Source organism: Podarcis pityusensis (genome assembly GCF_964106645.2).
Source record: "Podarcis pityusensis genome assembly, chromosome: 10".
In the NCBI taxonomy this organism is placed as follows: domain Eukaryota; kingdom Metazoa; phylum Chordata; class Lepidosauria; order Squamata; family Lacertidae; genus Podarcis; species Podarcis pityusensis.
Window position 1 is genome coordinate 15,173,102 of NC_138035.1, and position 22,230 is coordinate 15,195,331.

Here is a 22,230-nt window from a genome sequence, read left to right on the forward strand (position 1 = left end):
CAAGCTTCTGAATCCAAGCTCTCTCATCCCAGCAGATCTCTTTCAGCTTTTGCCTTCTGGAAGAAGGTACAGGGTTATAAAGACTAGGACTAGCTGCCTGAGAAACAGTTTCTATCCAAATGCGATTTTGGTTTTAAACGCAGTGTAAGGTAGTCTCTATGGGAGTATATTGTATTTAATTATGGGGTATCAGAGTTTTTTAGGGACGCAGGTGGCGCTGTGGGTTAAACCACAGAGCCTAGGACTTGCAGATCAGAAGGTCGGCGGTTCGAATCCCCACGACGGGGTGAGCTCCCGTTGCTCGGTCCCAGCTTCTGCCAACCTAGCAGTTCGAAAGCACATCAAAGTGCAAGTAGATAAACAGGCACCGCTCCGATGGGAAGGTAAACGGCGTTTCCGTGCGCTGCTCTGGTTTGCCAGAAGCGGCTTAGTCATACTGGCCACATGACCTGGAAGCTGTCTGCAGACAAATGCCGGCTCCCTCGGCCAATAAAACGAGATGAGCGCCGCAACCCCAGAGTCGGTCACGACTGGGCCTAATGGTCAGGAGTCCCTTTACCTTTACCTATCAGAGTTTTTAGGGGGTTAACCAGGTTGGGATAGCTGGGATAGCAGGCTTGTTGGTTTTTGAATGTCTGCTGTAGATTTTTTCAATTTCGTTGTTCTGTATGGGACAATGACAATAAAGATTATTGTATCATATCGTATCATATCTTGAGACTGGATTGTACTGTTAGGCAGGTTCATTAAAAAAAAAAAGTTTTTATTTTTATATTCCGCAGAGGAGCTTCATTCAGATTTGCCATGGTTTAAGAGGTGTCTTGACTCAAAAACTGGTTTCTCTGTCCCTCCAGCTATTGTCATCCCCCACCCATGAAAACTAAAAGCACATGTCACAATCATTCATTGTGATGAGATGGGACACACACGGAGAAAGGGAAACAATGAGACATCTATACGTCTGTGATACAGCAGAATGAATGAAGAGCAAGTTAAGGCTCGCCCCTCCACTGCCATTGCAAACTCTTCTATTTTTGATTTCTCCAAAAAGCTATTTCTTCCAATGTGCTGCAAGTAACAACGTGCTTCGTGCAGGTTAGTCAATGAATTAGACCAGGATTCTGCCTGCAGCACATTGAGAGAAAATTCTCTGCCAGAGCTTAGAGGTGACAATGAGGACACACTCCCCTAGTCTATTTGCCCCCATTGCCCCATGGAATTTGATGGCATTTGAACATCAGAGCACAGGAATGTCCTTGACCAATCCTATAGCACTGCTCCTTTGAGAAAGATGGAAAGTGTGCTGAGTTGAGTTTTCTCCTGAGGGTTCCTGTAAAACAGATCTTGCCTTGTGAGATGGGGGTGCTCCCCTTTCTCCCCATTTCAGGATTCATCTAACTGGGATGGGGAAGAGGGGATATTCCAGACAAATTCTGGAACAAAGGGAGAAAATGTGGCATGCAAGCTTCTCCCCCTTGCCATTTCATCCTCACAACAGCCCTGTGAGGAAGGTTAAGCTGAGAGACTATGACTGGCACAAAGTCAACCCAGCGAACTTCATGGCAGAGTGGGGATTTGGACCCTGGTGTCCCAGACCAGACCCTACTCTGCCACTACACCCCTCCGGCTCAAAAGCAATAAATGCATCCAAGCGTGGGACACTTGTGCTATAACTCCCTTCACTTAGGGGCAGCAGTGCTGGCGGAGGCATGAAGAGAAGCAGAAGCAATCTGAGGAGTGCAAAACTCTGGAAGGAGCTGCAAATTCCTCTCTCCTTCCCACCGCATTCCTTGAAATATGGTTCCCCGAGGTCAGAAAAATGGAACGGAAGTACAGTTGACTGAAACGTCATCACTGGTTGATGCACATCTGCCTCTCTGTTCCCTTGAGAACTGCAGGCGTAGAGTGCCAGGAACAAAGACAGAAGACAGGGACAAAGGGGGAAGCCATGAAAACGATCGCATGTTAACTATGGACATTAAAAAAGAAAAGAAAATCCCTGGAATGTTGATATTGCCACCCTTGCTTCTTCTTAACAGCTGCTGGGAATCACAAGGTGTAGTGATGGTCATCACCTTTGGATAGATTTAAAAGGGAATTAGACCCTTAGATTAGGGTATCAGTGGTGACCAGCCACGATGGCTACATTCTACCTCCACTATCGGAAGCAGTCAATTTCTGATCGCCAGTTGCTGGGAATCACAAGCGGGGACAAAGCTGATCTGTGCTTGTGTCCTGCTTGTGGGCTTTCCATAGGCATCTGTTTGGCAACTGTGGGAAGAGGATACTGGATTAGATGGGCCTTCAGCAGACCTCTGGGACGCGGGTGGCACTGTGGGTTAAACCACTGAGCCTAGGACTTGCCGATCAGAAAGTCGGCGGTTCGAATCCCCGCGACGGGGGGAGCTCCCGTTGCTGCTAGGTTGTTCCTGCTCCTGCCACCCTAGCAGTTCAAAAGCACATCAAAGTGCAAGTAGATAAATAGGTACCGCTCCGGCGGGAAGGTAAACGGCGTTTCCGTGCACTGCTCTGGTTCGCCAGAAGCGGCTTAGTCATGCTGGCCACATGACCCGGAAGCTGTATGCCGGCTCCCTCGGCCAATAAAGCGAGATGAGCGCCGCAACCCCAGAGTCAGCCACGACTGGACCTAATGGTCAGGGGTCCCTTTACCTTTTACAGCAGACCTCTATTGCAACAGGTTCTAAGACCATAGGTTTGGAAGAACTCCTCAGCTCAGGAACTGGTTTCAGTCGACAAGGTTAGGCAGATAATGGAGGAAGTGCTCCATTACAGCGCAATTCTAGGCACCTTGACTCAGAAGCAATTCGCACTGAGCTCAATGGCAGCTTGCGCTCTAGCAAGCAAGTTTACAACTGCACTGTCGGTCAGCAAGTAGGGATGGAGAAAATTTCGGAAAATGGGTGTGTGTGAATAATTAATGCAGGATGGTATGCAGATTAGGCTGAACAGTTATGTTGTTGCTGTTAACTTTGCTGTCTGGTCTTTGATCGCGATAAAGATTGATTGATTGATGCCATGAAAAGTTGTGATTCCCGTTTTGTCCCTGTCCTTTGCCTTTGGAGAAGGAACTTGCCATTGCCAGCTCTAGCTTTGCTTCCTCCCCTGAGATGATCTTCAGTCCATTTTTTACTGGACGCAGAGCAATAAGAGATCAGAATTGATTGTCTGAACAGCTATAGCTCAGCATCTGCCTTGCATGCAGAAGATCTCCCAGGTTCAGTTCCCAGCATCTCCAGGTGGGAACAGGAATGCTCCCTACAAAAAAACAAAACAAAACAAAAACCACCCTGGAGAGCCACTGCCAGCCAGTGTAAACAAAAAGACAGCTTCCTATCTTCCTGTAAGTTTCCCCCCAAATTTCTCCCCTCCCCACAAGTCTGAGAAAGATCTCACATCATTTTCTAAATCAAGGCGGGTGGCTTTTGCCCAATTCTGTCAGCGAGGAAGACAAGAACACCGGAGGAAATTAGGCACTCTGGCCTCTGCCGGATGTGGTTAGACGGCTCCCCCAACCACCACAAGGGAGGGAGCATGTTCAGTCTCTGCTTGACAGCTTGATTCCTTCCAGTATAAGGGCAAGACCATAAAACAAATAGAAAATAAATGGAGCCAATATATCTTATGAGTAATTAGAACAAAATGACAAACAATAGGCTATTATTGTGCACAAAGGAGCTCAGGCACCCATTCTGAGTGTAGCAGGCAAATCCATATTATTGCCTGACGGGGCATGTCCCTCAGGAATGGCATTTCTGAGCTCAGAGACCAGGCACTGGCAAACTTTATCCCGCCCAGGGGCCACATTCATGCATAAACAGCCTTCTGGGGGCCAGAGGCAAAAAGTAGATAAGGCAAACGATCTGACTCTCACCTTTATACACAAGCCATGCAAAATCCACACACACACACACACACTTCTCCTCCAGACAAGTTAGAGAGGCATTGTCACGGTTTAAGGATGCAGTCTTGTCACGGTCTGGCTGCATGTGGAGGGGTGGTGGGAGGTAACAATTTGGGAACCCCCAAGGGAACCCCCAGGGGAAGAAGGCTCAGAGCCAGGGGACTGGTGAAGGGATGGCATGAGTGGTCAGATGGAGAAGAGGGAGCAGCCTGGGAGGAGGAGGTGTTGGAAGCTGAAAGGGTAACAAGGTTTAGTGAGCAGGGAGAGACTGCGGCAGAGAGCAGTCTAGACTCAGAGGCAGGAGAGGCCAGAGGCCAGGAGACAGAGGTGAGGCAGGCTGCTGAAGAAGCCAGGCAGTCTCCCCCTCCTGCTGCAACCAGCTCCCCTGCCCCCGGTCTCCCAGAACACGCAGAAATATGAAAATGGCGGGGCAATGAGGGGCAAGATGAAGGAGCCTTAGGCTGTTGGGGGAGGAGCCTTAGGGAGCAATGGGAATGTGGTGACCTTCAGTCCTCACAACTGCCTTACTGGGAAGGGTTGCTGTGACCACTAGGGATGAGCTGTTTTGTTTCTTTAAATAAAGAACTTCACTGCTTTATTGTTTTATTGTTGATCTACACCTGACTCCAAGGGATGCGGATGGCGCTGTGGGTTAAACCACAGAGCCTAGGACTTGCCGATCAGAAGGTCGGCGGTTCGATCCCTGCGACGAGGTGAGCTCCCGTTGCTCAGTCCCTGCTCCTGCCCACCTAGCAGTTCGAAAGTACCTCAAAGTGCAAGTAGATAAATAGGTACGGCTCCGGCGGGAAGGTAAACAGCGTTTCCGTGCACTGCTCTGGTTCGCCAGAAGTGGCTTAGTCATGCTGGCCACATGACCCGGAAGCTGTACGCCGGCTTCCTCGGCCAGTAAAGCGAGATGAGCGCCGCAACCCCAGAGTTGGTCATGACTGGACCTAAAGGTCAGAGGTCCCTTTACCTTTACCTTTACATTTATACCTGACTCCAGCTCCTGACAAATCCAGGCAGGTAAAGCTATCTGAGGAGGGGATAAGCAAGGCCAGGGAGGGGGTTACCAGGGAAGGACTGATGGCTGGGAAGAATTCCAAGCAGGGTTGCAATGGCCTGGGTTCATAGGGGGTCAATGACCCATCACTATTTCAGCAGCAAGGTCTCCATCTTCAGCATCCTTGTTGTTGTTCTTTAGTCATTTAGTCGTGTCCGACTCTTTGTGACCCCATGGACCAGAGCATGCCAGGCACTCCTGTCTTCCACTGCCTCCTGCAGTTTGGTCAAACTCATGCTGGTAGCTTCGAGAAAACTGTCCAACCATCTCGCCCTCCGTCGTCCCCTTCTCCTTGTGCCCTCCATCTTTCCCAACATCAGGTCTTTTCCAGGGAGTCTTCTGTTCTCATGAGGTGGCCAAAGTATTGGCTTCACAATCTGTCCTTCCAGTGAGCACTCAGGGCTGATTTCCTTAAGAATGGATAGGTTGGATTTTCTTGCAGTCTTCTGGCATATGGCCCTTGGATCTTCTGGCATATGGCCCTTCGAAGGTTGCTCAGGAGGGAATGTGACCCTTTGTTGTTGTTGTTGTTTAGTCATTTAGTCGTGTCCGACTCTTCGTGACCCCATGGACCAGAGCACGCCAGGCACTCCTGTCTTCCACTGCCTCCTGCACTTTGGTCAAACTCATGCTGGTAGCTTTGAGAAAACTGTCCAACCATCTCGCCCTCTGTCGTCCCCTTCTCCTTGTGCCCTCCATCTTTCCCAACATCAGGTCTTTTCCAGGGAGTCTTCTGTTCTCATGAGGTGGCCAAAGTATTGGAGCCTCAGCTTCAGGATCTGTCCTTCCATTGAGCACTCAGGGCTGATTTCCTTAAAAATGGATAGGTTGGATCTTCTTGCAGTCTTCTGGCATATGGCACCATAATTCAAAATCATCAATTCTTCGGCGATCAGCCTTCTTTATGGTCCAGCTCTCACTTCCATACATCACTACTGGGAAAACCATAGCTTTAACTATACGGACCTTTGTTGGCAAAGTGATGTCTCTGCTTTTTAGGATGCTGTCTAGGTTTGTCATTGCTTTTCTCCCAAGAAGCAGGCGTCTTTTAATTTCGTGACTTCAGCATCCTAGAGCCATCCAATCAGCATGATAGGGGACTTCTTTAAATCACTGTATGCTCCAAAGCTGTATGCTCCAAAGTAGAACTATAGCCAGTACACAGAAGTTTGCTGTCTCCTGGCAGTGGAAACTGTTCCTAGTCCATAGGCTTGAATATTGTTTTCTTCCATTGTTCAGGTCTGGTGGCCCTGATGAGAAGTCCCCAAGATGCTTTCTGAAAGCCTAACTTTGAAAGAGACAACTTGCACAGTCATTTTTGTAACTCGAGCCTGGCATTCAGCAGACCGATGTGGAAATACGGGACGCTTTTGAGGCACCTGAATCTGGAAGTGTTTAATGAAAAGGCCTCTCTGAAAATTGGCTCGGCGAAGACACTCAAAATATTTACGCTATTTGAACGAAAACAGCCAAGAATAGATGAAACTCCAGTCACGGTGTACTGCAAAGAGCGACTTTGCTTTCAGAATCCATTACTTTTATGGAGTTTTGTTAAATTACAAATAGTTTCCTAGAAAGATTTTGGTTTTAAAAAAGCAAACATACCGTTCATTTTAGTGGACAAAGTAATACATTCTATACTAAAGGTGATACATCAGAAAACAGGATTCATGTATTTATTTGCATATGTTTTATTAAGATATTTCACACACACATATACAGTAATTTAGAAACTTTAAAAAATATATACATAGAAACACAATACAGCTCACCATAGTGGGAAAGACTGTGTCCAAGTGGCCTGTTTGCCAGCTCCGTCTACTGCCTAGTGCTTGTGATGGGCAACTTCAAGGCATCTGACCTCACTTCCTTTTGCCCCGTTGCTCCTTCTCATAGTTCTTCATCTTTAAAATGGAACCTCTTGCTTCGGCCTTGCGAACAGATCCAGGGATCAGAGAAGATGGAGAAAAAGAGTTTGGATTTGATATCCTGCTTTATCACTACCCTAAGGAGTCTCAAAGCCGCTAACAATCTCCTTTCCCTTCCACCCCCACAACAAACACTCTGTGAGGTGAGTGAGGCTGAGAGACTTCAGAGAAGTGTGACTAGCCCAAGGTCACACAGCAGCTGCATGTGGAGGAGCAGGGAAGCGAACCCAGTTCACCAGATTACGAGACTATCGCTCTTAACCACTACACCACACTGGTTCCCAGAGGACGGGAAGTTCAAGAAACCTCTCATGCGGAGAGGAACTAGCTGCTCCGGCACCCAGAGCAGCACACATGCTGTGCACCCAGGGGTGGGGCGTGCCGCCCATGGGTGTGCCGCCCGTGGTGAGCATCCCAGGGGGCACTGCCCGTGGCCAGCGGTGAGCATCCCAGGGGGGTGGGGTGGTGATGTCACCCCCCTCAGGGATGACACCCAGGGCAGGCTGCATCCACTGCACCCCCCTTCCTCCGCCACTGCTCTCATGTGACTAATATATTCACAGATTACATAGCACTAATGCTGTTTCATCCTGGGGGCACTATTCCCATTGTGATGAGACAGTTGCAGCTACAGTGGTAACTCGAAAGTTGAACCGAATCTGTTCCAGAAGTCCGTTCGACTTCCAAAACATTCGGAAACCAAGGCATGGCTTCCAATTGGCTGCAGGAAGCTCTTGCACCCAATCGGAAGCCGCGTCGGACATTCAGGTTCCAAAGAACATTCTCAAACTGGAACACTCACTTCTGGGTTTGTGGCGTTCGGGAGCCAAAAGGTTCGACTTGAGAGGCATTCAGGATCCAAGGTATGACTGTATATGGTACAGTTTCTGTTGACATTTCCATTCCACCTTAAGGAACAGGCATGGGATTATTGCGTGTCACATGTCTGTTTACATTCCAGCACAGTATGCTGGGAACTTCCGTTGTGTATTGCTTTTGCTTTTCTCTCTGAGACGACATGAGAGAGAGACGACATGTTTCTTTGTCTTGATTTATGATTAATAAATCTGTAGTTGTAGTATGCTTCCACAAGCCTCACGCCTATTCTGTGTGCACAGTTTGATCTGCTGATAGTGTACCCTGGCTCAGAAGCCCGGGTCGCTGACTTAGGTCAGAGCAGAGGTGATGGTCTTCACCACGGGCCAGTGGATGGAAACGGCTGAGCTGGGGCTTGCCAGCTGGCCTCCTGGCCCTCTGCATGTCGACAGTTTGTAGCAAAGTATACTAAGTTTGAACTCATGTGTCTCCATACATTTCTAGATACACAACTTGCATTGCATTGGCTATCTGGAGTACACTTGTGCAATGATCTTTTTTGATGTTTAAGGGTAACTATACCTCAGCATTTGGCGAAACTGGAAATGCTAAACTACAAACCTCTAATGAGATAGAGCCCTGGGGGCCAGAGAGATATGCCTGTAGGGGCACATTTAGCCCGCAGACCTGAGGCTCCCAATCCCTAAATTAAAGGAAAGTTACTGGCAACCAGACAATACCCTCGCAATGAGACAACCTCATCGTATCATTTGCTCTTGGGGAATGCAGAGTAAGCAAGAAGGGCCTACCTGATGGTGTGAAGCACTGTGTTTGCCTCCTTTCCAGATCAACCATGTGTCAATTTCTGACTGCAATATAAACATTTCCTGGCTACGAGTTCCTAGTGCCAGGCTGGGACTTTGCTCTCAGTATGAAACCTCCCAAGATTGCATGGCAAAGTCTGGAATCGGGATCCTTAAGTCGGCGAGTTTCCGCTTTCTTCCCCTCTCTTGACAAACGGCTTCACTCTGGGCCTCTCGCAATTTTTACTCTGAAAAAGAGCCAAGAAAGGAAATTGCCACTGAAGTTTGTTTATTTTTTGCGTACTTATTACTGCCTGCCAGAGATGATGGTGTGCGCAGCGATGCCATTGTACTGGGTAAGCCAGCTCAAGAGCACATTTCCTTTAATAGATCTACATAAAGCACATTAAACCCGCACCCCCCTAAGTAAAGTGGGTCATATGAACCCTATTTCTTGTCATATGAACCCTATTGGAAACAGCTTACAGACCTTCCAAGTGTCCCTATTTTCCAGGGACAGTCCCAGATTTACAGAAGTCGCCCCATTTTCTGATTTGATCCTGGAATGTCCCACTTTTCTTTAGACCGTCCCTATTTTCATAAGAGAAATGTTGGAGGATATGGCAGGAGGGTGGCTACATCAGAACGGGGCCTTTTCTGCAGTGGCTCCCCATTTGTGGAATGCTCTCCCCAGGGAAGTTCATTATAACCTTCATTATACACCTTTAGGCGCCAGACAAAAACGTTCCTTTTTAACCAGGCCTTTGCTTGATTTTATTGACACCCTATACCTTTTTAAAATGTGGCTCTTTTTTGGGAGGGAGGGGTTATTGGGTTATTGTTTTGATTTTATATAATGTGATCTTTTCTGTGAACCGCCTTGAGAGCTCCGGGTATAGGGCAGTATATAAACTTAATAAATCAAATAAATGTCCCTATTTTCATCAGAGAAATATCGAAGGGCATGGAATAGGATGTCCCAAGGGCTTTTTTTCAGCTGGAACTCACCAGAACTCAGTTCCAGCACCTTTTAGGTGGGCACCATTGCCATTATAAGAGAACAAGGGAGGTGTTCATAGTGAGTTCCAGCACCTCTTTTTCTAGAAAGAGAGCACTGGGCGTCCCTTGTTTTCATTGGAGAAATATTGGAGGGTATGAGCTTAAGGCTTGTTGCTCAACGTGGATGTGGAGAACATAAGTGTCAGGTGCTGGTGCGGTTGCTCGAGAGTAACCAGGCAGGACTCTGACCTGCGGTTCACAGGTTTTATTTTGGTGCAAACTATTTACAGTGAAGAGCCCCAAAGCTCACATCTGGCTCAATCGCTAGCAGAATCCGGGAGTGGTCTTCTTTTGGACCTCCCCCAACACCTCCCCCAATATATATTTGCCATGTTCAAATATATATAAAAGGATGTCACATAGAGGAGGGAGAAAGGTTGTTTTCTGCTGCTCCAGAGAAGCGGACACGGAGCAATGGATCCAAACTGCAAGAAAGAAGATTCCACCTAAACATTAGGAAGAACTTCCTGACAGTAAGAGCTGTTCGACAGTGGAATTTGCTGCCAAGGAGTGTGGTGGAGTCTCCTTCTTTGGAGGTCTTTAAGCAGAGGCTTGACAACCATATGTCAGGAGTGCTCTGATGGTGTTTCCTGCTTGGCAGGGGGTTGGACTCGATGGCCCTTGTGGTCTCTTCCAACTCTATGATTCTATGATTCTATAAGAGTTTCATTACCCCCAACCGTCTCCTCCCCTCTCTGTGCACCAAACTACTGCACAGAATGGGCGATGGCAAGGGTGTGTTTCCCTCCTCACCGGCTTGCTCAGGCGCGGTGTTAAGGCTCTTTCTAGGATCCTCTGGTCCCTGCACCTCTTCTCCACTGGAGGTGGGGCTTTCCTCCTCCCCAGAAGAGGAGCTGCTTCGCAAGATTTTCGGAGGCTCCCTGTAACACAATTGCCCTTCTGTTTCTCGCCCCTGAGCCGATGGCAGTTCCCTGACAATAAGATAGTAAGAACGCTGCTAGATCATCAGACCAATGCTCCAATATCCTTTTCCCCACATTGTCTGGCCAGATCCTTTTAGGAAGCCCAGAAGCTGAGCACCCATCTATCTAACAAAGCAACTGGGCTCCTGTGGAAAGTGACTGACTCTCCTTTGTTTGAGGATTCAAAGCAGGGGTTGGCAATCTAAGGTCCGTGGGCCAGTAGCAGTCCATGAGGCTTGTCTAAGAGGCCCATAGCGACCCCTGCCGCCCCCGCCACCCCCCGCCACTCCTCGCCACCCGCTCTTACCAGCGCAGCACGGTGCAGTGCGGTTCGGTGTGGCATGGCGCAGAAACCGACTTCTGGGTTGATGGCACCTGTGCGCATGTGCACAGGCACTGCTACAACCCGAATGTGCACCGGAAATAGTGTGTGTGCACACATGTGGGACGGAGAAGCGCCCGTGCGCATGCGCACACGCTATTTCCAGCACACTTCCGACTCGGAGGAGTGCCGGAAATAGCATGTGCACACACGCACGGGTGCTCATCCGATCCGGAAGAGCGCGTGTGCACACACACTCCGGCCCATCTTCCAACAGACAGAGCGTCAACCGGCCCATCCTCGGATAAGGTTGCCGACCTCTGATTCAATAATGCTAGAAAAATGCAACTTGTGCTTCTGAGAGAAGTAGTACGACTCAAGCAACACGTTGGCGACTAATATCCACACAATCATTACCAAAATGATTATGCATTCGTTATCAATCTTCTGAGAAAAATACAAAACCTTACGCAAAGCCACAGAGACTTGCGAACTACCCAACCTAAGATGAACTTATAATGGTCTGATTTTGATGGATTTTTCAAGTGCTTAACTCAGTCTTTTGTTTTCTTTATCTTTTTAGGTAAGTTCATGAAGATACCAACAAAAGGTAAGGTCGGTGTTGTTTACAATACCAAGAGATGCTAGTGAAGTTGTAGGTGGATGTTAATGAAGTTGTAGACAGGGTGCTGGCGTCTTGCACCTGTTTCGTCCTGGTGACCTCTGATTCAAAGCATCGGGCTGGGGGGGGCGTCTGTGTTTCAGGGCTGTTGGGGTAGCAGCTTCCTTGCAGTGCCTAAATGACCTTCGAGTTAATTCCAATCCTATTATTCTGAGGCTGTATTCAGCTACAGGGCTTTACTTTCTGCCGCAGGCGTGACTGGCAGGTAGGATTGGTGGTGGCTAAACCTGTAGCTCCAGTGCTGCATTCATTGAGCAGGTAACTTTTTCCAACCTTTGCAGACTCCCAGAACAAATAATTCTGGGGGAAAACTTCCATGCACTTTCATAGTTGACGCAAACTATCTGAGAGTTTAGAAGGCAGGCGTACTTCTTCTGAGCTGCGGCAGACACATGCTAACAAAATAATTAACAGTGTTAACACATTATTCGGGGTATTTCCATGTTAGCAAGTAACTCTAGGGCTTTTCCATGCACGTCAATAGTTCACAAAAACTGTTCCAGAATTAGGGAGGCAGATGTACTTCAGAGCTGTCATAGATACATGCTGCGCCATCTGGTGGTTGTCAGAGACAGCGCAACAAGGAGTCCCTGACATGCTAGAGCTGTAATCAGCGGAGGCATTTCCATATCAGCGGGCAAACAAAATTTGACATCTTCCACAAATATTTGCAATCACAATCTGTGAGCCTCTGTTTTGTTTCCGAAGCCTTTGCTCACCTTAATTTTATTCGCTCTTGTGCATCAGGTACTCGTTGTGCCACAGTTACAAATCCGTTGCAAGGGACTTAAATTAAGTTTGATGAAATCAAGCAAACAGGCTCAAGATTGTATTTATTTTGGTTGCAGCCTGATCAAGCAGAGGTAAATGCAGACACAAAGCCCAATCCAGGCAGTGTGACTCCAGCCCACTCACCTTCAGTAGCACTGAACATCCAGAATCATAGAATTTTAGTTAGAAGGGACCGTGAGGGTCGTCTAGTCCAACTCCCTGCAATGCAGGAACCTTTTTGCCCAACTTGGGGCTCAAACCTATGACCCTGAAATTCAGAGTCTCATGCTCTACCAGCTGAGCTATCCTGCAGGCTCTGCTGTGTCACTGAATACCTGCACGAGATAATCAGAGGTACCCTAAACATAGAGGCAATAATAATAATAATAATAATAATAATAATAATAATAATAATAATTTAGTATTTATTCCCCAGCCACTCTGGGCGGCTTCCAACAATAGATTAAAATACAATAATTCATCAAATATTAAAAGCTTCTCTAAACAGGGCTGCCTTCAGATGTCTTCTAAAAGTTGAATAGTTGTTTATTTCCTTGACATCTGACGGGAGGGCGTTCCACAGGGCTGGTGCCACTACCAAGAAGGCCCTCTGCCTGGTTCCCTGCAACCTCACTTCTCGCAGTGAGGGAACCGCCAGAAGGCCCTCGGAGCTGGACCTCAGTGTCCAGGCAGGACGATGGGGGTGGAGATGCTCCTTCAGGCATACTCCTTCATTTATTTATCAGCTTTACCCTGCAATGTTTAATTTCATTACTATTTGATTGATCGGTTTGCTGGACACTTAAGAAATCTCTAAGCAACTTAAAATTAAAAGTATGGCATAAGAGCACCACACGATGAGGGGTGCAGAGAGGAACCAGTGGCACTAACAAGGAGGACACAGCGTGCTTGGGAAAAGTAGTTTTGTGTTGCGGGGTGTAGGAAATTTCAACTCCCATGTACCCTGGCAAGGTATGGTGTTTCTCAGCATGCTTAGATGATAAAATGCAGAGTAGTTGAGAAGTTAGGCAGGAAAGGAAAGAGGCATGCTGAGTAGAGGAAGGAAAAGAGAAGCCCACTTTCCCTCTCACACTAAGACAGGCGTCATGTAAACATGTAAACGGGATGCCTTTAAAAGCAGAATACAGTGGTACATCGGGTTACAGACGCTTCAGGTTACATACGCTCCAGGTTACAGACTCTGCTAACCCAGAAATAGTACCTCAGGTTAAGAACTTTGCTTCAGGATGAGAACAGAAATTGCGCGGCAGCAGCAGGATGCCCCATTAGCTAAAGTGGTGCTTCAGGTTAAGAACAGTTTCAGGTTAAGAACGGACCTCCAGAACGAATTAAGTTCTTAACCCGAGGTACCACTGTATTCTTTCTTTTCTTACAAGGTGTGGAATAGGTCTGTCCCAGTGTCAAAATCTAGACTATACCACCTCATATTACAAGTGCACTATTGCAATAACCTGACCTTCAGTGTATTGTCCCAAGGCAGGTTACAACCTTAAACCACAATCTTAAAATCAATTTAAATTTTTGTAAATTTCAGTGCACAAATCTTTCCAGGGAGAAGGCTAAGGCTGAGATCTTCTCTCTTCTCTCTCTGAATTGTTTCTTCATGCACACACTGGCGGAGGAAGAGGAGTGCGGGGGGAGTGCACCACCCCCGGCAGCGCGATCCCCAGGGTGCCATCACGGCTGCCCCCCCCCCCTGTGCTGGGCGCCCGCCCCCAGGACACGACCAGCCCCACCCCCCCTCTGCCCCCGGTGCTGGAGCATGAAGCTTTGCCACTGCATGCACAGATTTATTTTTTCCCTTTCTGCAATCTGATGAGATATAGTCCCAGAGCACCATGTACTTTTTTTTGTATGTTTGATTCAATTTTAGCGCTTCAAACTTTAATCGAGTTAATCAGCTAGTTAATGAATAAAACACAGCACAATTCTATGAAAGTGTCCTTGGAAGTAAAGGTACTTATTACCACATAAATTGGTATAGGATTGCAGCCTTAGTTTTATTTAATTAATTTTGAGCAGGGAAGGGGAACACTGATTCTGGTGATATATAGCCCTTTGTCTGATTCCATCCAACTTCAGCAGGGAACAGCTGAGCGGGGGAAAGGCTTTGATATTGTACAAAGTGAGCAATTACAGCTAGTTCCTCTGCAGGAAGATCTGCTACAGGAAGATCAAAGCAGAGGGGGAAACATCTCAGCAGACAGGTTCCCAGCAAATATGCAAGAAGTTTCCATGCACTTTGCAATTCCATGCATGCAATCTGCGGGGTGGTATTATGAGGCTTTGAATAACTGTAAGGCAGGGCTTGCAGCTCAGCTGTGCACTCTGGGGATTTGCATCCTTCTCAGATCACTCAATTCGTTGTGCTTTTTGCAGAGGCAGCGCAGGTAAAAGGTGTCGGAGAACGCTGTTTGCAAACTGTAAAGTTTCAGTGGAGACTGGATACTTGATTTTTCTATGCTGTCCACACGCAATGTCGATCTATTCCTTTTTCTCCTATCCCCCCCCCCCAAAAGTGCTTCTTGAGAAATTGCTTTCATTCCAAAAATAAAAACTCGTTGCAAATTGATTCTGCATTATCCACCGGTGTGTCCATTTGAAAACAGATGTACGAGTAGGGTTGCCATATTTCAAACAGTGAAAATTCGGACAGAAAAGTTGTTGAGCTTTTTAGGCTGTTTTTGAGCTATTTTTATGGAAAATTGGCAAAAACGGCACTGCCAACATGGGCTGCCATATATATGGATTTTCCCAGACATTTTATTTTTGTTTTGACCAATTTCTGCCCAGACACTGCTGCTGAATGCAGTATTCCAGATATCTAGATTCAGGTAGGCAGCCGTGTTGGTCTGATGCAGTCAAAAAAATAAATAAATTGTCCAGTAGGGCCTTAGAGACCAACCAAGTTTGTTCTGGGTATAAGCTTTCGTGTGCATGTACACTTCTTCAGATACTCTGAAACAGAAGTCACCAGACCCTTATATATAGAGGGAGGGTGGGGTGGGGTTTTTCTCAGAAGGGTAGTAGGAGATGGGTGATTGATTCAATGGGTATGGTAAACCTGCTGATGTCTGTTAATGACTGCAATTAGTCCTACAGGAAAAAGCAAGGGATAGTATGCAGATGACCAAAAATAGCTTTAGCATGTGTAATGAGACATGAATCCAATATCTCTATTCAGACCAGGAATCTCCATAGTTTTCAGTTTAGTAATAAGTTGTAATTCAGCAACTTCTCTTTCAAGTTCCAATTCTGAAATTCTTTTGTTATAGGACAGCTGCTTTGAAATCCTGTACTGAATGTCCTGGGAGATTGAAATGTTCTCCTATTGGCTCACAAGACAGAGAAGCCGGTAGGAGAACACTGTCTCATTACAGAAGGACAGATCCTGAAGCTGAGGCTCCAATACTATGGCCACCTCATTAGAAGAGAAGACTCCCTGGAAAAGACTCAGATTTTGAGAAAGATTGAGGGCACAAGGAGAAGGTGACGACAGAGGACGAGATGGCTGGACAGTGTTCTTGAAGCTACCAGCATGAGTTTGACCAAACTGTGGGAGGCAGTGGAAGACAGGAATGCTCTGGTCCATGGGGTCACGACTTCATCCAATTTGAAACCAGAGTTGGACACGACTAAATGACTAAACAACAACAAAAGCTATTTTTGGTCATCTGCATACTATCCCTTGCTTTTCAGATATGTCTATGAAATCCCGGACATATGGCAACCCTATGTAAGAGCTACAGTACCAGCAATGCCCAATATGGGCATATACCAGGATTGCAAGCACCACTTTCTTCTACATTCACTTGGGGCATCTGCAGGGAGAAATAGGGATGGATGGATGGAGGGATGGATGGATGGCTGGATGGATGGATGAATGGATAACTATGGGGAGGGTTATCAAATGCATATTGAGTAACCAGACTCATCCTTGTGGATGGCAATGCCTAGAATCAATCCAGACTGAAAACAGCATATTCAGGGCAAGCATGAATGGGATTCCAGTTTGAGAAAAGCTACATTTTAATGCTACATAGAATCAGATTATATATCTAATAAATATGTTTTTAAAAGTGATAATAATTGAATACCACCTTCTAAATCTTAAAAAAAAAAAAACTTTTTGTCAAAGTTTTGGTGATATACACATATATTTAAAGTTAACCGCTCATCATATTGATTGCTTTAATTTATTTTATGCAAGCCACTTGAGAGTTTTAGATGATTAAGTGCTACTGTATATGTGATGGGACGATGAGCTGCTTGTGTGTAAAATCCTAGTCCCTCAGAGTTTGGTCAAGTTTGCAAACCTCTGTCTGTAACGGAGCCCCTTAAACATGGCTCCGTCAGTCGCTGGCAGATTCCGACAGTGGTTGCTTTCGGAATCGCTTCCAACATAAAAGCTCCTTAACGGAAACACGTCTTCTGGACTCTCTGCGTGACAGTTTCCGGCGAGGAGTGGGTGTCCCTACAGGAGGTCCTGAAACCTCCCCACTGTTTTCGCTGGAAGTGTCTCTGAGCCATCCCTCCAGCTCCCTTTCCCTCAGCTCAGCTCCTCTCCCCCTACTGGTTCCCTCTTCAGCTGCTGAGTCTCTCCCAACCTGTGTGAGCCCTTTCACTTCCCTTCCTTCCGATGGCAGTTCCCTGACATCCACCTCCCCTCCAGGGCCCCCTTCATCCCCTCTCGCCCCCTCCTCTACGGGCGGTGAGGAGGCAAAACCCCGGAATGAACTTCCTTCATCTTCCGATGTCCCGAACACTTCTCTCCACCTGTTGCGGTTCCTGGTCTCGAAGTACTCCTCCTCCTCAGAGTCCATCTCCCCTTCCCCTTCCGATTCCGAGAATCCTTCCAACTCCTCCTCCTCATCGGTGGTCCCAAAGTATTCCCTCCGGAACCTCTCCACAGGCTGAGGTTTCCTTGGGAACCTTTGATGGAACGTTTCTATCAATACCTCGTCATTGATATCTTCTGCCATTACCCAAGTGTTTTCTGACTCCGGTTCTCCTTCCCACGCTACCAAATACTCCACCTGATCCCCCTTCCATCTGGCGTCGAGGATTTCTGCCACATGGCTGCTGCATTCCCTTTCTTCTATGACCGGTCCCCGAGTGGCCATCCCTTCTCGTCCCCCCTCATACGGTGACAGTAACGACCTGTGAAATACTGGGTGCAGTTTCATGTGGTTGGGTAACCGGAGCCTGAAAGCCACTGGGTTGACCTGTTGAATGACCTCAAAGGGACCCAATCTCCTGGGTCTTAATTTCTTACAACCTCCTTTGAACGGCAACCCTTGGGTTGACAGCCACACCCTATCTCCCACCCTTATGGTTTCACCTTCCCTTCGGTTCTTGTCTGCCTGCCTCTTGTATTCTTCCTTCGCCCTTTCTAAGTTGAGTTGGAGCTGACGATGGATTGCTTCCATTTCTTCTACAAAATGCTCGGCTGCCGGGACACCCCATCTCTCCCCTTCTCCCCCTGGGAAAGCCCTGGGATGACACCCATAATTAGCTAAGAAGGGGCTCATCCCTGTGGACACATTCTCGGCATTGTTGTAGGCAAATTCCGCCAGCGCCAACTTTTCTACCCAGTCATTCTCTCTGTCATTGACATAACACCTCAGGTATTGCTGGAGGACCCCGTTTGCTCTTTCCGCCTGCCCGTTGGTTTCAGGGTGCCGGGCAGTCGAAAAGTTGACCTCCACCTGCAGTAAGCTCATGAGCTTCCTCCAGAACCTGGAAGTAAATTGTTTTCCTCGGTCTGAGACCACCCTCAATGGCACCCCGTGCAACCTAAAAATGTGTTCTACAAATAACTTCGCTGTCTCTTCCGCCGTGACTGCATGCGAGCAGGCTACAAAGTGGCACATCTTTGTTAGTAGGTCTACCACCACCATGATGGCTGTTTTCCCCTTGGACTTCGGCAGATCAGTCATAAAATCTATCGACACTGCCTCCCAAGGTCGTTCTGGGGTTGGTAAGGGTTCTAATAGCCCCGCCGGTGCCCGCCTCTCCCCTTTGGCTCGCTGGCATTGCTCACACCCTCTTACATACTCCCGTACATCTTCCCTCACCTTAGGCCACCAAAATTCCCTGGTGACCAACCACATGGTTTTGTGTTGTCCAAAATGCCCCGCCGTGGGGCTGTCGTGCAACTGCTTGAGTACCCTCCCCCTTAAGTCTCCTTCAGGGATATACAGTGCCCCTTTGTAATACAAAGCTCCATTTCTTTCCTCGAAACCCCCTGGTTCCTCTCCCTCACCCCTAAGACCTCTGAGCTTATTCTGGGCGTATTCATCATTCTCTGTTTCCTCTACCAGTTCTCTTTGTCCCACCAATGCCGCCCCACACACCCAGCGGTCCTCTGGAATGACATGTCTCTCTTCGGGTGCTCCCTCCCCCTCCAAATATTCAGGTTTGCGTGAGAGAGCGTCCGCCCTAATGTTCTCTGGGCCTGGCACGTAACAAATCTCAAAGTTAAATTTGGAGAACTCCTGGGCCCATCTCACTTGCCGTTGGTTGAGCACTCGTGCCGTCCTCCAATACTCTAGGTTCTTGTGGTCAGTGCACACTTGCACCTTATGTTGTGCGCCAATTAGCAGGTGCCTCCATCTCCGGAACGCCTCATGAATGGCTAGTAGTTCTCGGTCATACACCGTGTAGTTCCTCTCGGATTTGTTCAGCTTTCGCGAAAAAAAGGCACACGGTCTCCACTCTGACTCCTCCTTCCCTGGCTGCAGAAGCACCGCCCCAATAGCTCTGTCTGATGCGTCAGTTTCCACTCTCATCGGTTTTTGTAAATCCACATGCAGGAGTTGTTGTTCCGAGGCGAAGGCCCTTTTTAGTTCCTCAAATGCTCGCTCCGCCTCCTCAGTCCAAACGAACTTCTTCTTACTGCTGAGACAGTCCGTAATGGGCGCCGTCAGGTGGGCAAAGTTTCGGATGAACTTACGATAGAAGTTCCCAAATCCTAGGAACCTCTGCACATCCTTCCTTGTTTTGGGTGTTTTCCATTCCAGCACCGCCTGGACCTTGCCGGGATCCATGGCCAATCCCTTGTCTGACAGGCGATACCCCAGGAATTCCACCTCCTTGGTATGAAACTGACACTTCTCCAGTTTCACCCACAGCTGGTTGGCTTGCAGCCTGCTCAACACTTCTCTGACGTCTCTCACATGCTGCTCCTCATTCTCAGAATACACCAACACGTCGTCTAAGAAGGCCACACAATTCTTGTAAAGCAAAGGCCCCAGGACGTGGTTCATAAACGATTGAAAGCACGCGGAGCCTCCTTGTAGGCCGAAGGGCATAACTAAATATTCAAATGCCCCCAAAGTGGTGAACATGGTGGTTTTCCATTCATCCCCCTTCCTTATTCGTATCAGGTTGTACGCCCCCCTTAGGTCCAGTTTAGTAAAAATCTTTCCCTTCCTGACCCTTGTCAAAATGTCGTCAATCCTGGGCATAGGGAAAGCCACTGGTTCTGACACTGCATTTAAGGCCCTGAAGTCACACACAAGCCTCGGCTTGTTCGTGTTTTTTTTATCCACAAAAAACACTGGGCTGCCCCCCACCGCCCTGGACTCTCTGATGAACCCTCTCTTCAGGTTCTTGTCAATGAACTCTCTTAGCTCCTGCATCTCTCTGTCTGACATGGCGTACAGCTTACCTACAGGGAGCTGTGCCCCAGGGAGTAAATTGATTTGACAGTCAAAGGGTCTATGCGGGGGTAGTTGGTCAGCTTCCCTTTCGCTGAAGACGTCGCGGAGATCTGCGTATTGTCGTGGTACCTTCACGTTCTCCGTTACTTCAGTCCCTGCTAGGGTGGCTTGGGCCCCTGCCAAACCCTTTCCCTCTTTGCAGTGTTCTAAGCAATGTGCTGAACCAAAAGAAACCACTCTCTGATGCCAGCCCACCAGCGGATCATGTAACGCTAGCCAGCTCATCCCCAATATAATGGGAGCTCCTCCCAAGGTGGCCACATTAAACGCTATCAGTTCGGTGTGCCTTGCCACCTTCATTATCATTGGGACGGTCTGCAAGCTGACTTCTCCTCCCAACAGCTCCCTGCCATCGATCGTGGTCACCTGCAGGGGGTTGCTTAAAGGGATCGTCTGTATCTGGTGTTCAGCTGCAAACTCTTTGCTCATGAAATTGCAGGAGCTGCCTGAGTCCAACAGCGCCTTTATCTTTAGAGGGTGTCCGTTTGGCAGCTCTAGCGCCACTTCTATCACTAGGGCGGGTTTAGGAGGTTCTGGCGTGGGCACTTTCACTGCTCTTTGGCCTGGCTGCTGTGCCCCGACGGTGGCAGCCAGGCGTTGGCTTTTACTTGCTTCGGTATTTCTTCCTCTCTTCCCTCCACAGCTCCTACCATCCCTTGCCATTCCTTCCTCTGGGGGCAGACTCTGGCAAAGTGACCTGGCTGTTGGCAGAGATAGCATTTCCGGGCGCCTTTTCCCTCCTTCTTTCCCCCCTCACTGGGCTTTGAAACTGCGCGCGCGCGCGCTGTTCCGATTTCCATCGGCTCTGCCGGCGGGAAAGTTGGCTCTGGAATGTCTGGAATGCGGAACTCCTTCCAACGTTCCCCCTTCCCTTCCCGCCTCTCCAATGCTCTCGCCTCCTGGCGCGCTCCTATGGTCAGCGCTGATTTGGTCAGCTGGTCCATAGACTCCGCCCTGGGCGCCCGGGAAAGTTCGTCTTTCACAGCCGAAGAAAGCCCTTCTTCAAAGAGCATTTGAATGGGTTCCGCCGATAGATCCCACCCCAATTTATGGATCAACATGGTGAACTCAGTCCAGTACTCACGGACAGATCGGCTCCCCTGTTTGCAAGCCATTAACTGTCTGCGGACCACTCCCTGTTCAATATCGCTGGAAAACATCAGATCCATGGCGCAAAAGAACTTCATCGTGTCCTTTAGGACGTCACTATTCGCTGCCATCAGGGGTCTAACCCAGTCTCTCGCCCCCTTTTCAAGATGCCCAATCACGAAAGCCACTCGTGATTCCTCGTCAGGGAATTCATCAAACTGCAGATTGAGGGCATATTGCATCTCTGTCCGAAAGCCATGATAGTCTTTGGGCTCCCCCCCAAACTTCTGCACCAATCCTGGTACCTTTCTGACGAGCTGGGTGTCTTTCCCCTTTTTGTCTGCATCCTGAGCCCTCCTCTCCTCAAGCCTCGCCGTCTGCAGCGCTAGCTGGACCTCCAACACCCGGTACCTTTCTTCCAGGCTTGGACCCGCTCCAGCTCCTGCTTCTCCGGTTCCGGCTGGGTTGCTCATGATGCCTTCTCCTGCACAAGCTGCTCACGAAGACTGTCGGAATGCTGTGATGGGACGATGAGCTGCTTGTGTGTAAAATCCTAGTCCCTCAGAGTTTGGTCAAGTTTGCAAACCTCTGTCTGTAACGGAGCCCCTTAAACATGGCTCCGTCAGTCGCTGGCAGATTCCGACAGTGGTTGCTTTCGGAATCGCTTCCAACATAAAAGCTCCTTAACGGAAACACGTCTTCTGGACTCTCTGCGTGACAGTTTCCGGCGAGGAGTGGGTGTCCCTACAGGAGGTCCTGAAACCTCCCCACTGTTTTCGCTGGAAGTGTCTCTGAGCCATCCCTCCAGCTCCCTTTCCCTCAGCTCAGCTCCTCTCCCCCTACTGGTTCCCTCTTCAGCTGCTGAGTCTCTCCCAACCTGTGTGAGCCCTTTCACTTCCCTTCCTTCCGATGGCAGTTCCCTGACAGTATATAAAATAGTTAAATAAATGACATTAATAAATAAAGTGTGTAGGTGGCTTAAGCACAAAAGTGGCATCAATTGATAGACAGCTATATCATAGAGTAACGCTTGATTCTGTTTTATCCACAACACATTTCTCCTTTAATTCAGGTATTGCTTTGGAAATCTTGTGAATTGTATGTTGT

The 22,230-nt window shown here is 48.2% G+C and overlaps 1 long non-coding RNA gene across 1 annotated transcript; it reads left to right on the forward strand.

Annotated features, from left to right (window-relative positions):
- The first annotated feature begins 826 nt into the window (after positions 1–826).
- LOC308486524 lies at positions 827–6,590 on the forward strand. Its single transcript, XR_013991125.1, has 3 exons — positions 827–1,095; positions 1,688–2,056; positions 6,225–6,590. It is a non-coding gene; the product is annotated as an uncharacterized lncRNA (long non-coding RNA).
- The last annotated feature ends 15,640 nt before the right edge of the window (positions 6,591–22,230 follow it).